Genomic DNA, 14,338 nt, shown 5'->3' with positions numbered 1-14,338 from the left:
AAATTTTATCTTATCGTGTTAAAAAGAATTAAATATAACATATAAAAATATAATATTATCCTATTACATAGCATGATTTGGATAATTTGGTATTAATTTATTCTATGACACATCATGATTTTTTATAGTACTCAATTTAGATGTTAAAGTATGATGCTTTACTAATTTTGCTTATTTTTTAATCCTTTGTGGTGGACAAAGTACTCTTGATAGTTGTATTAGAAATATTCTATAATATCATTTATTTAGAGAAAAGCAAAGGTTAGCCAAATGAAAATAATCAGATGGGTGACAAATTTTAGCTTTTGCAATTTTACTTTAATTGTTATTATTATTTTATAACAATGCATATATAGAAATTTAATTTTTAGATTTTGCTAATAATTTTTTATTTGATAAGATGTTTTGGGTGGATGAAATTACAATTTCTACAAAGAAAATAACCTTAATAGATTATCAACAACTAATTTTTTTTACTAATTGGTCCAATTAATCATTGTTAAGTTTATTAATTTTCTTAGTTACGTTTTTTGGTGTTTTGGATTGTAGGCAAAAAAAAATAAGGTTTGAGAAATTTTTTTTAAAACTAAAAGAATAATTTCCAAATTTTATATATTTTTTAATGATTCACAAAATGTAATAAATAACGTTTATTAAAAAAAGAATATTTTCGTTAACTTGCCTTTTGAATTTCTGAGAAAAATTGTATTGTTTTCATATTCATCATTTTTGAAAGCGGGGGGAAGGGATCTCTTTTCTGCAACGGAAAAAAATGGATTTATATTTATGATTTATGATTGTTCTTATATTACATTTATGATTGTTCTTATAATAAATTAAAATATGATTATGAAATACGTTATTCTTTATTAAATTAGTTTAAATTGTAAAAAAAAATAAAATAAAACCACCATAAAAATGATTATCACACGCAACACGTGGGTTCGCGACTAGTTTGGATTAAATCTGTGCATCACATTGGTATAGTAATATGATACTATCTCTATATAATAATAACCATGTCCAACATGCCACGATTGTGTTAAGTGGATGCCCTCTCCTTTTCTTTTTTTCCTCATGAATGGCATGTACATTATGCTTAATTTACTGTTGACCTGCTTGAACTTAGGTTTATATATATATTCTTTCCTTGTTGGCAGATTGCAAAAAGAAGAGGCATTAAAAGTTTGTGTGATCAAAGCAAGTGAAGTTGATGAAAGACTTAAGGTAATGCGTTTTTTTCTTAGCAGATAAGAAAAAAACACAATTCTTTGGTGACTTTTCTTATCTAAAGAATGACATATTTTCTTATTTACTAGAGTTCAATCATTCTTTGCCATTAATCAATAAAATTTTTACTTATAAAAAAAAAAAACAATTGAAAAGGTGCCCTTCTTTTGCAGTTATAGGCAGGAACATTAAAACCTGTTATGATGGTTTTTATTTTTAATTATATAAAATTTTAAAATTTAAAAGAAGACTTGGTATTTTCTCAACTTCTTTCAAGATGATTGGAGGGGTTTATTCTTAATACGTAGCTATTGTCAGAATAGTGTTTTTGTTGTTAAACACAACTTGCAATTTGTTATTTATGTTTATTACATTATGAATGCTTTATGTAAGTTAATCTTCTTACTTTGCGTCTCCATAATCCAAGAAACTTTGGTTTATTGATTTACCATATAAATCTTCTTGAAATTGAAATGATTAAGAATCCTACAATGACCTAAACATCTTTTAATATTTTTTCATATGCGCTGGATTTGATTAGTCTAGATTTGGTTCATCCACAGGCAACCTACCTATTTTACAATCTGCTACACACTTTCTAAGTAGTTATTTATCTCCTCTTGCTTCAGGTACTCTGTGTGTGTGTGTGTGTGGTGGGTTGTTAAATTAGGGCAAGCAGGTGGCTTGCATGGAGTTATAAGGTGGTTTTAGTTGATATTGGGAGTGTTAACTGTTTTGTGTAATATTAGATATTTCTTGTTGAGTTGTTTTTATTTGATTAATTCATTTTAGGGGCTTCTCTCTATCTTTTTCACATAACACTAAAATGAAATGGGATATTTAAAGAGATGTCTATTCCTAAAGAATATTGCTAGTAATGATGTTATAGTTACCAAATGTATTGATAACTTCTCTATGTGTTTATATTTGTTTTTTTTCTTAGGAACATAGGTTTGTTTTGTTAGATCAAAGATGATTTGTTTCTTAAATTAAAGTGAAATGAACTAAATGAAACGTGTGTTAACTCTTGGTTTGAGCTTTCATGAAATCACATGATAGGTGTTTCTTGTAAACCATTTTATAGCAATGGATAAGAGTTGAATGAAAATTACCAATAGAAGGTCACAAGAATATTTAGATGGAGTCCAACAATTTTTGAATTTTGCATCTAACCATGCACACCCGGATGGAACAATTTCATGTTAAAATGCATGCATACAAATTCGTGGCCTACAGATGTTGTACAGGCTCACTTAGTGTCAAAAAAGATTTGTAGGGGTTAGGGGAATCATCGTCTGCAAAGACTTTTACTGAAATTCCTAATAGTCATGTCCAAGAAAACCCGATAGAGTATGCCAATCTTCTTGACATATTGCATGACACGTTCCCCATACATAATATGGCGTTTGGGCCAATGGAAAAAGTCCCCAGTGTACAACAAACCACAGAAGGTCCTTCAGAAGGTCCTAATGAAGATGCACTTTAGTATATGAAATTTGCTTGAAGATGCTAATCAATCTTGTTATGAAGGTTGTAAGCATTTTAGCAAATTGTCAGCCATTGTGTATTTGTACCACATGAAGTGTCTTAATGGTTGGACCAACAAATCATTTACCATGTTGTTGCAATTCTTGCTTGATTTTCTTCCTTCAAATGCTAAGTTGTCAAAAGATTGTTATGAGGCTAAGATGATTATTAAGGATCTGGGCTTGAGCTATAAACAGATTCATGCTTGACCTAAAGATCTTATTTTATATTGGAAGAAGAATGCCAACCTTGAAGCTTGTCTAAAATGTAACCTTTCAAGATAGGAAAGTAATGAGTCTAAAGATCAACAAAGTACTAATGCTTCCTCCAAGAAAGGAAAAAAGAAAGCTGTAAAGATCCTAAGGTGGTTCCCCTTAAAGCCAAGATTGAAACGACTATTTATGTCTCCTAAGAAAGCCAATCATATGAAGTGGCATGCCAATGGTCATGTGAATGACGAGTTAATGAGACATCCTGCTGATTCTAAAGCTTGGAAATCATTTTACTCTAAATACATAGAGTTCTCATCCGAGCCTTGTAATGTGAGGCTTGGATTAGCAGCTAATGGATTCAACCCATATGGAAATATGAGTACTAGTCATAGTACATGGTCTGTCATTTTGATCCCATACAATCTCCCTCCATGGATGTGCATGAAAAGGTCTTATTTCTTGCTATCATTATTGATTTCCGGTCCAACCTCTCTTGGGAACAATATAGATGTGTACTTACAACCCCTAGAAGAAGAACTGAAGGAGTTGTGGGATATTGAAGTAGAAACATTTGATGTGTCTTCCAAAAAGTCATTCCAAATGCGTGCTGTATTATTGTGGACCATAAATGATTTTCCTGCATATGGTGATATCTCGGGTTGTAGTACCAAAGGTGCTCTTGCATGTCCCCCTTGTAACTATGATAATCAGTCTTGTTGGTTAAGATATGAAAGGAAATTTAGTTACATTGGACATAGGAGATTCTTGGATAGTGATCATAAAAAAAAATTTAAAAAAAAAAAAATCATTTGATGGGCATGATGATATGAGATTAACTCCTATTACAGTATTTGGAGGGGAAATCATGTTACAAATGGATGCTATAGCCGATCATGTGTTTAGGAAAAGAAAAAATTAATTTGACCAATAAAAGAAAAAGAGGGGAGGAAGCCTTAACTATGTGGAAGAAGAGAAGTATATTTTTCACGTTGCCGAATTAGGAGGACCATGTGTTGCGTCACAATCCTGACGTGATGCACATCGAAAAAAATGTAGTCGATAATATAATTGGCACATTGTTGAACTTGGATAGCAAGACAAAGGATAACTTGAAGGCACTCCAAGACTTAAAAGATATGGGTATAAGAAGTGAACTTCACTTGGAAAAAGTTGGGAATGATCAGACACGTATACCACATGCCTACTTTCATATGAATCCTAGTGAAAATGATGGTTTTCTACAAGTTTTGAAAGATATAAGAGTGCCAGATGGTTATTCTTCAAACATCTCACGTTGCGTTAAACTCAAAGAATGCAAGATTAGTGGGATGAAGAGTCATGATAATCAAATCTTAATGCAACAACTTTATCCAATAGTAATACTCGGATCTTTTCCAATTGAAGTAAGTAGGCATTTAATTGACTTATCTTGTTTCTTTAGGGAGATATGTTCCAAAGTACTAAATGTGGAGGAACTTGGGGCTCTTGAGAAGAGAATTGTAGTGACATTGTATGAATTGGAAAGGATGTTTCCTCTCTTTTTTTTTACAATAATGGTACATCTAGTCATGCATTTGGCTAGTAAAGCCAAAGTTGTTGGCCCAATTCATTATCGTTGGATGTATCTCATAGAGAGGTAACACATATAGTAGCTTGGTCTATTTGGTTTCATTTAACCTACCAATTTTCCATTGTTGATCTTGGGTTTTCCAATAGGTACTTGTCAAGACTTAAGTCTTATGTGCATAATAAAACTTGGCCAAAAGGCTCCATTACAGAAGGGTATAGAGTAGAGGAATGCTTAACATTCTGCTCACGTTATTTTAAATCTATTGAAACTGTATTCAATCGACCTGTAAGGAATGTGGAGAAATCCATAGGTGCGGTGATGAGCATTACACTAGATTCAAATTCATGGATCCAAGCACATCGTTATGTGCTATTCAATTGCAAAGAAATCACCCCATTTCGCGAGTAAATAGTATGTCCTTGCGTGTCCTTTCATGGCATTCCAGTACAATACTCTAGCTTAACACTAACACATTTGTCTACACAGTGTACACATAGTAGAGATCAAGGCTAATTTCTCTTTTCATATAACTAATGATGTTATTCAAAAGCAGCACATGGAGGAATTCTGCAACTGGTTTAGGGAATATGTAATTAAAGCATATATATAAATCTATTTTTGGTTGTAACACTTTAGATAGCATACTTATAATAAAAGTCTTTGTCTATAATAGATGTCAATGGGTGCCTCTGAGAAAAAGAAACTCTTTGATAAAGTTAAATGGCTTGCTCGATATCAAAATAATAAAGAAAACAGTTCAAGCGTGATGTAATAAATGATTTAAAGTTTCATATCAAAGATTCTGAGGCAACTAGAAAAACTCATAATAGTAGAGTTTGTGTTGTTACTGTAGGTAGTGCTACTTATTATGGCGTAATAATCGAAATTATTGAGTTGAACTACTCTGACAAGTATCGATGTGTATTATTTAAATGTCAATGAGCTAACATTATTAGTGGAAGAGGATGCAAAAAAGATGAGTTTGGATTTCTCCTTGTCAATTTTTCAAGATTGATACACACAAGTGATCAATTGATTGACGAACCTTATGTATTAGCATCTCAAGGTACACAAGTATTTTACGTGGAAGATGTGAGACATAAAGATTGGGTGGTGGTGGTCAAAACGAAACCTAGGGAGGTGTTTGATGTTGGTATTAATGCTCCACATCATGATGATGATGATGATGATGATGAAGTGGATACCTATTTTAAGAGTGTCCCTTATAATATAACTACTGATAATGCATGTGATGATGCAAATGACAATCATGTTTGGGCTCAAGTTAATGAAAAAAGAACCATTTATGATACACCGTTGATCAGTGAGGATGAATTGCTTGAACAAAACTTTATCGATGATGAAGAGCTTAGTGATAATGTTTATGAGTCTAATGACGATAAGTCCAATGATGATGAGTCTAGTGATGAGGAGTTTAGTTAATACTTTTATTATCACTCATTATATTTTGCCTTAATTATTAGAAGTTGTACTTGCAAACTACTTATATTTTGCTTCATTTTATAAGAAGATTGAAGGAGAAACTATTTTTTGGTATCCTATTTTATACTATTTTTCTTTATATATACATAGTGATCATTCCTATCTAATTTACAATTATTATTCATATATTTTTCTTAATATAAAAAATTGAGTGGCATTATTTTGAACTGTTTATGAAATTTAAGGCTTAACCAAAACTACCTTACCTGAATTAAATCAGTTAATCATTATGCCATGTCTATGTTGATAACAAGTGAGGAAGGACTAGACCAAGCTAGTTAATATGTTTTTCTTTTGCAGAAATAAAGGTCATCATTTGAACAATCCTAAAGAGTTAGTAGTATAAAACATGTCAGATTGAAAGGCCCGACATATATGGAATTTATATTCATGAACAGTCCCAATTATTTAAAAAAAAAAAAAGATAGTTTTTTCTCCTTAAAACTCTGTCTCAATGTTTGTGTTTTTTCTTAAAGAATTCATTATCTATTGTTTGGTTTGGATTTCTTATAAGCTTGAGAATTTGGTTGCTACATGTGTCTTTGGTTGCTACATGTGTCCTGACTTAGTTAAATGCCTTTGATAGCATTTGGAATTATCTTTGCTCTTCTCCTTTATCTCATACAAAAGAAAATGATTGGAGTCATGATGATTAAGGTGAACTATCCTTGATTGCATGTGTCTTTGGTTGCCGCATGTGTTCTGACTTAGTTATATGCCTTTGATAGCATTTGGAATTATCTTTGCTCTTCTCCTTTATCTTTGCCTTGCTTGGTTTGGTGATTAAGGTGAACTATCCTTAATTGCATGTGCTTCGGTTGTTGTATGTGTCCTAACTTAGTTATATGCCTTTGATAGCATTTGGAATTATCTTTGCTCTTCTCCTTTATCTCATACAGAAGAAATTGATTTGAGTCATGATGAAACGGTGACCGGTGATGTTAACCTGAAAAATTATTGGGAAGCTTTTCTAATGTTTAAAAACTTGAATTTGACACTGTAAAGTTGTAATTTACAACTATTTTATGTTGGCTTTAATTCCATGCCAAATTTAATTGTAATTTCATCAATTATTTCCCTGTATTTATGTGGGTTTTTAATTGTAAGGGATGAATGTCCGAGAGTGTGAAGACTCAAGCTTAAAATGATGAAGAAGTGGATTTCGCGAGTGTCTCACGAGAAGCTATCCTGCGAAAGAGCCACGTGTAGAGTACATGACTGGAATACGAAGAGTTATGCCAGCTTCAAGTTTTCGCAAGTGTCTTGCGGGTAAAGTCTTTCCACAAAACACTCGCAAAACATTTTATTTGGCTAATTTGTCATGTTTTATTTTACCAAGTCTTTACTTACACTATATATATCCTCATTACCCACATATTGTAAAGAGGGCTTTTCAGAGAGAAAACCTTAGAAAATATACTTGAGAGTTAGAGATTGTTATATCCACAATCATCTACACATTTCCTTGTGATTTTCCTCTACTCCTACTTCTCCATCTCTGAATCTATGAGAGGTTGATAGTCCAAACACTTACCACACTCAATCTGAGTGTCAAGTGAGGTTTTGGTGCTGCTGGGAAGCATTGGAATGAGTCATTCATTGGCGGATGCAATCGGGCTGAATTGCAGGATTCGAGAAAGCTAAAGAAGACAAAGTTCTAAGAAGTTAATTGGTAGCAGGAGCTTGGAGGGCTTAAGTACATTGGCTAGACTAGGCTTTGAGAGTCTTTTATTATTCTTGTACTCCAACTTATTCTCTAGTGGATCGATTTACCGCTTGGAGGGCGGTGGAAAGGTTTTCGCCGAGTTCTTCGATTTCTTCTTTGATAATACATCGGGGTGTTATCTTGTGTTTGGATCTTTCTTCCCTACTCTATAAGCTTATCATTTATTATTGATATTGCATGAATATGGCTTAGGATAGTTGTATCGGTTGTTTGCGCTCATTTACTCTTATTCCATACTTAGCTTAAGTTAGAGTAAAAGCAATCTAGCCATAATTTTTATTTGAGGTTCTGAACAAGCTCTTGTGTTTTTACACAAATCCAAGCTTTCAGACACTATTAGATATTGTGGGGAATGCAATTGCTGATGAAAAATTTAAATCATTTTTGGTCAAGATTGTTCCTACACTCAGGTGGCTGGATGGTCAAGAATTGCAATTGCATTAATCTTAAATTCTTTTTCTATCTGTAAAATGAGGTGTACCATGCTGTAATTTGTTGGAGAACCATTTACTTTTGGTATACCAATCCTGGAATTTATCAAGTGATGTAACAATGTAATCTGTACGCAAGCTTTTGTTATGTTTGGCTTGTGCGAATAGTTTATCTATGTTCTGTTGATGTGCAAAGCACATGCATGTTTATTTTGGCTGGTCTTCTTATTAAACTTGTTTAATAAGCTAGACCAGACATTGCTTGCAATTTGCTGTGTTTGCCTTCGAAGAGGGATTGAGTGTACCATTGTATAAGTTCCTCATTTAGATCTATTTTATAGACTTCATCTTGATTGAGCTTTAAGTGTCGGTATGCATTCCCTTTTGAAAAAGTAAACATTTAACTTTTTTTTTTTGCTAAACTATTGTTTATATGAATATATATATATATATATATATATATATATATATATATATATATATATATATATATATATATATTACTTATAAAAAAAAATGTCTCCGGGCTTTGACATTTAAAAGAGTGGTATTGCGACGTATTTTTAGTGTACTTGTTTGGTAATTAGATAGAGCAGCTTTGCCAGGGTAACCCACTTACGCAAAAAAAAAAAAAAAGGATGAGAAAGAACATTTGTATTGAATAGTACAATTGCAAAGAGTCATTGAACTTGGATGCTAGTAATCGAGAAATTGCTACCCAAACTATCATTGAGATAGTAGACGGTGCTGGCTGCAGTGATGACAAGTATCTGGGGGCTTTTGAGGGTATGGGTTGGTTGAGATGAGAGCCATCTCCCATTCAGCTTAGAGCTTAAACCCATACAATAAAAACAGTGGTATTACCCACATGTTTTGTGAAAATGTGCTAGGTTTAGAGAGAGAGTGAGAGTTAGCTCTATCAAAATAATATTACAAAGAGTCATCGGACATAGATGAGATTGATCGTGTAAATGCTACCCAAAATACCATAGAGATAGTAGAAGGTGCTGGATGCAATGTCATGAGAATTTTTCAACCTCAAAAAAAAGAAATCTGTATTGATCTGTTTGGTTGTTTGTACACGCAGACAAAATCTTTCACTCGGTTAATTTTCCATTTTATGGTGGGTTTTGGATCAAACTTGTAAATTAAGCACAGCTTTGAAGTTCCTGTTGGAGTTTTGGCAATTCACTCGACGCACTCCACATATTTAATAACTCATACATTTTAACTTTTCCTGCTTCAAATTCCTTTTTGTCAGTTGCAATCTAACTTGTTCCATTACTCATCATTGTGCTTATATACTTGTTTATTTTAGTCTTTAACAGTTGAAATGGCAAAGATAAAGGCAAATATGCACACGCGTACCATGAGTGTAACATTGGAAGGAGCTTCTACACAAGATGCGGATCAAGAATCAAACCAAAAAATGCACGAAGCTTTTACGCAGGGTATGGGTTTTTAATTTCTAAACACCTTAAAAATTTTACTAATCACAAGAACCTAGAAAAAATATTTAATTAATGTTTTAATCAGCAACTCATGATCTCTAAACACCTTAAAATTTGATAGATAACCGCTCCAGGAATCTATCATGTCTAGAAAGCAAATCTAATAATCAAATATGGAATATCATGCTCATTAACTTAAAAGAATTTCTAGTAGAATACTCTCAAAGCAATCCTAGATCCAGAATCAACTTAGAAGATCTTGCACAGAGATCATGACCTAAGGTTCTCAAATTATACCAGTGGGGGAGCTTCAAAAAAAATTTTTATTACTTTTTGAGTTTGAATAAAGTAGAATTGGAGAGGCCAGCTTTCAAAAGATTTCCTTTCTTTTTCATGACCAAAATAGAGGAGAAACTCATATGAGGCTTTGAGGCCATCCATCGTCACATTAAAAAAATAAAAATAATAATAATTTTGAAATGACACAACATGGCCAACAATTAATGTATATTCTTTAGCATATAATGACCACTCGTTTAATAAAATTAGACTCGTCCTTAGTAATTTAATATTTCTATACATATCCTATTTATAATTGAATTTTTTTTACATATATTAATTTGCATAAGTGTAGGCTGAAAAGTAAGCATTATATACCGCATTCAAAAAACAAAGCACAAATGAAGAACAACCGACCCAAAGGATGCATACTAGAAGATTAGGATGTACTTGTTGAGCATTGGTATACTGATGATGCAATGGTATTAATCTAACTTGACATGCTTGATGTAGATCATATATTTACATTTGTACTTTTGAAATAGATACTTAAAGCATACTATATATAAACATGTAATTTTGTTGAATGTAGACAGAGTCAAAGAAGAACAAGGACCGTTGTTCTAAACAAAATGACTTACATACTACTGGTTCTTGTAACTATGCTATGCACGCTGCAAAAAATGTAGTAAGTATTATGAATAATTTTTAAATGATTTTGACTTCTCCTAAGTTTATGTGGAACCAATATTCATCACTATATAAATATGCTGTTCATAATGTAGGCAAAGGCAGATGGACATCCTGTAGAAGGTGCAACATTATATCCAATACTGCATACTCGTAAAGATGAATCTGCAGTTAATCCTATAGTGCAAGAAAAAATTGTGAGTAATTTCTACGAGAACATGAATAGACGATTGGTATCTATGCTTCATCACTATTCAACATTAATTGGCCTTTGCTGAGTATATATATAATCACAAGAACTTGTCTCAGTGCCAGTATACCAGGCTGACTTGCAGTTATAATGTTGCAAAATATATGCTCCCATTGCAGAATAGACAAAATGTACAACTTCAGTTTATAAAAGTCTCATATTTGTAGTGTTATATAAAAAGTCTAAAAAATTTGAATTGCTCCGCAAGGAAGCTTTTGAATTTGTTATTGGGTCTAGTGTTTGTTGGTCCTTTGGTTGCTTCGACTCCTGTGGTTTTAATGGCTGCTTCATTTGCTAACGGATTACCATTGGATGATCCAGAAGAAGGTGTTGTGCAAGTCCAACCCAATTGAAAATTATGAAATGAAAATGAAAATTATGAAACCCAATTGAAATTTAAATACTATGGATTTGGAATGTTTGCTTTTTGTGAATAACGTATGTGTGATTGTAAGAAAAATGCAAATTCCCCTCAGCGTCTATATCTTAATTTAGATATTTTTAATTGGTCTCTTCAGTGACATGAAAAATAATTCCAAGTCTATATGCTCTTTCAAAGCCATAGTCTTGCTCCTTCACTAGTACGTATACTGATTTTAATTTTTGTCCAACTCTTTAGAGTTGGAGATAGGCTTCTTGACTTGGACTTTATCGTGCAGTTCATGCTTAAAAACTCATTGTTGCTTTCATTTTCATTTTGTGCATTTTCAATTTACATTTATATGATTATTTTAAAAATAAAAAGTAAATTATCTCTATTCATCTTATGTTACACAAATTAATCATAACTCTGGCACTAAAAATAATACAAAAACACTGATAGCCAATATCCAACAAGCATTGAAATCATAATTGTCAAAATCTCGATCTGAATCCTATGATCCTATGATTTTACAAAGAAGCCCAACAAGAAGAAGAAGCCCAACAACGTGAGCAGAAGAAAGTTGGAAATTGGATAGAAAAGCCATTAAGCCCAAGTAGCAAAAATAATGGATCATAGGTCCATAAAGCAAACAAATGGACCTTGAGGAAGCAAACGGGCCTAAAAATGCCCGGAAAGAGAGAAATAGCAAACACATGGGCAATATAGATATAGAAAAAGTGAGAATGGGCCACAGCTTCCACAGCAGACCCAAAGTAATGTAAGTAAAGAAAGTAAAGGGCAATGAAGAGTCCATAAGCCCCAAGGATGAAGGATAAAGTAATTGGGCCAGAGAAGCCCAAGGAGTTAGTAAAAGCTCATGGAAAGTACAGAATTAGAAAGGGCCAAAGATACCCCAAGAAAGTAAATGGGCAGAGGATGCCCAAAAGGAAGTAAACGGGACACAGGAGCCCGCAAGTAATGTAGTAAAAGGCCCAATGAGCTTATTGGGCCATCAAAAAGGAAATAAACAGCAAACTCAAAGAGGCCCAGCAGTTATGGGTTAAATAATATCACGGCAGGAATAGCAGAACGATGTGGCAGGAAGTAACAGCAAGACCGTAGGCATAAAGCAAGGAGAATGGCACAAAGGAGGGGAAGCCCACAATCAAGCAAAGCCCAGCCCCTAAGGGAACAAGTCCTAAAGAATGGGAAGTCAGGAGAGCAGCCCACGCCATAAGAAGTCAAGGACGAACGACAGAATGGGCAGACAAAACTCCAGATTACGGCAAACGCATAAGCAGCAAGCAGATTTTGGACGAACATGGAAGTAAGGCACGCGCAAGGTCCAAACACCACCAACCTGTACCCAGCCAATACAGGAAGTGGTGGGTCATGGGTCAGAGGTAAGATGGCATGGTCTGACGGTGGGAAGGGGGGAAACCTATTTTGAGGTTCCTACTCAGGCTCTTTTGGAGGAAGTGTCCTGCTGGGATGACATACCACCCAAAAGAAACAAGGCTGAGTTGGAACCACTAGATGCATGCCACAAGGGATAGAGAGAGAGAGAGCACCTACGTCATGGCAAGTAAAAAATGTCACGGCAAGCAAACAAACAAAATAGTCTTCTTCGTCTAGTGATGTGGAGTGGCGCGACCAGCACAGGTAAGTGGTGCTAGCTAGGCGACTAACCAATCAGTAATGGTCGGCAAGAACACCCACACTAGACAAAGACAGTTAAAAGCTAAAATAGTAAAAGCCAGCCGCGGCAAGTATTATATAAAGAACTCTTACTGTGCATAGAGTAGGGAGACGGTAATAGCAACCTCTAAGGAGATAATCATAACTAAGTACAACACCGAGAGAAAGAAAGAATCAGAGAGAATAGGAAAAACAAAAGAGGAGTGGATAGAAATGGCAGGCATGTACCGAATAGGATGATTTCCCTCTCTCCCTCTCAAGTCATGCTCTCTGCTAAAGGCAAGAGACTTATCTGGGCACAAGTCATTTAGACCCGTTCCTTCAAAGTAATTAATTTTCTTCACTGGAGAGATTATTCGCATTGAAGAAATGACTTCCTTCTTGACTTAGACCCCATAACGCAATTAGACATGACAAACTGATTCAATAAGCTTATTACTATCTCTTCCGAATTTTTTTTTGTTGCTATTTCATAAAACATGCGTTCCTTGTAATGACCCATTATTTACTTTTGACTAAATATTGAACGAATCTCTATTATTATTTTTATTATATCTGTCTGCTGTAATTATTCCATTCCGTTCCATTCCATTCCATTATTACTTTAGATGACAAATTAATAGTAATAATTATTCCATTCCAGCCTCACATATTCTTTGTAATACTTATTCCAATTACATTGTAATAGTGATTACAGTATACTAAACGTGCTCTTGGTCTATTGGAATTTTATTTTTCATTTAAGTCCTGTGGTGGGCCTTTTTGTGCAGTATTGGGCTGGATCAGAGCTGCTATGATAATTACGGCAGACAGATATAATAAAAATAATAATAGAGATTCGTTCAATATTTAGTCAAAAGTAAATAATGGGTCATTACAAGGAACGCATGTTTTATGAAATAGCAACAAAAAAAAATTCGGAAGAGGTAGTAATAAGCTTATTGAATCAGTTTGTCATGTCTAATTGCGTTACGGGGTCTAAGTCAAGAACGAAGTCATTTCTTCAATGTGAATAATCTCTCCAGTGAAGAAAATTAATTACTTTGAAAGAACGGGCCTAAATGACTTGTGCCTAGATAAGTCTCTTGCCTTTAGCAGAGAGCATGGTTTGAGAGGGAGAGAGGGAAATCATCCTATTCGGTACATGGCTGCCATTTCTATCCACTCCTCTTTTGTTTTTCCTATTCTCTCTGATTCTTTCTTTCTCTCGGTGTTGTGCTTAGTTACGATTATCTCCCTAGAGGTTGCTGTTACCGTCCCCCTACTCTATGCACAGTAAGAGTTCTTTATATAATACTTGCCGCAGCTGGCTTTTACCATTTTAGCTTTTAACTGTCTTTGTCTGGTGTGGGTGTTCTTGCCGACCATTACTGATTGGTTAGTCGCCTAGCTAGCACCACTTACCTG

The 14,338-nt window shown here is 33.9% G+C and overlaps 1 long non-coding RNA gene across 2 annotated transcripts; it reads left to right on the top strand.

Annotated features, from left to right (window-relative positions):
* The first annotated feature begins 1,164 nt into the window (after positions 1 to 1,164).
* Positions 1,165 to 10,590, top strand: LOC142642486 (uncharacterized). Of its 2 annotated transcripts, none has more exons than XR_012845669.1 (4): positions 1,165 to 1,227; positions 7,150 to 7,311; positions 9,518 to 9,650; positions 10,522 to 10,590. It is a non-coding gene; the product is annotated as an uncharacterized LOC142642486 (long non-coding RNA). The 2 variants fall into 2 exon arrangements; XR_012845670.1 differs by lacking the exon at positions 10,522 to 10,590 and adding an exon at positions 10,285 to 10,411.
* The last annotated feature ends 3,748 nt before the right edge of the window (positions 10,591 to 14,338 follow it).

This window comes from Castanea sativa, chromosome 7 (assembly GCF_040712315.1).
Source record: "Castanea sativa cultivar Marrone di Chiusa Pesio chromosome 7, ASM4071231v1".
Classification (NCBI taxonomy): Eukaryota; Viridiplantae; Streptophyta; class Magnoliopsida; order Fagales; family Fagaceae; genus Castanea; species Castanea sativa.
Note: the sequence above shows the minus strand (reverse complement) of the source record. Positions and strands in the feature narration are given on the sequence as shown.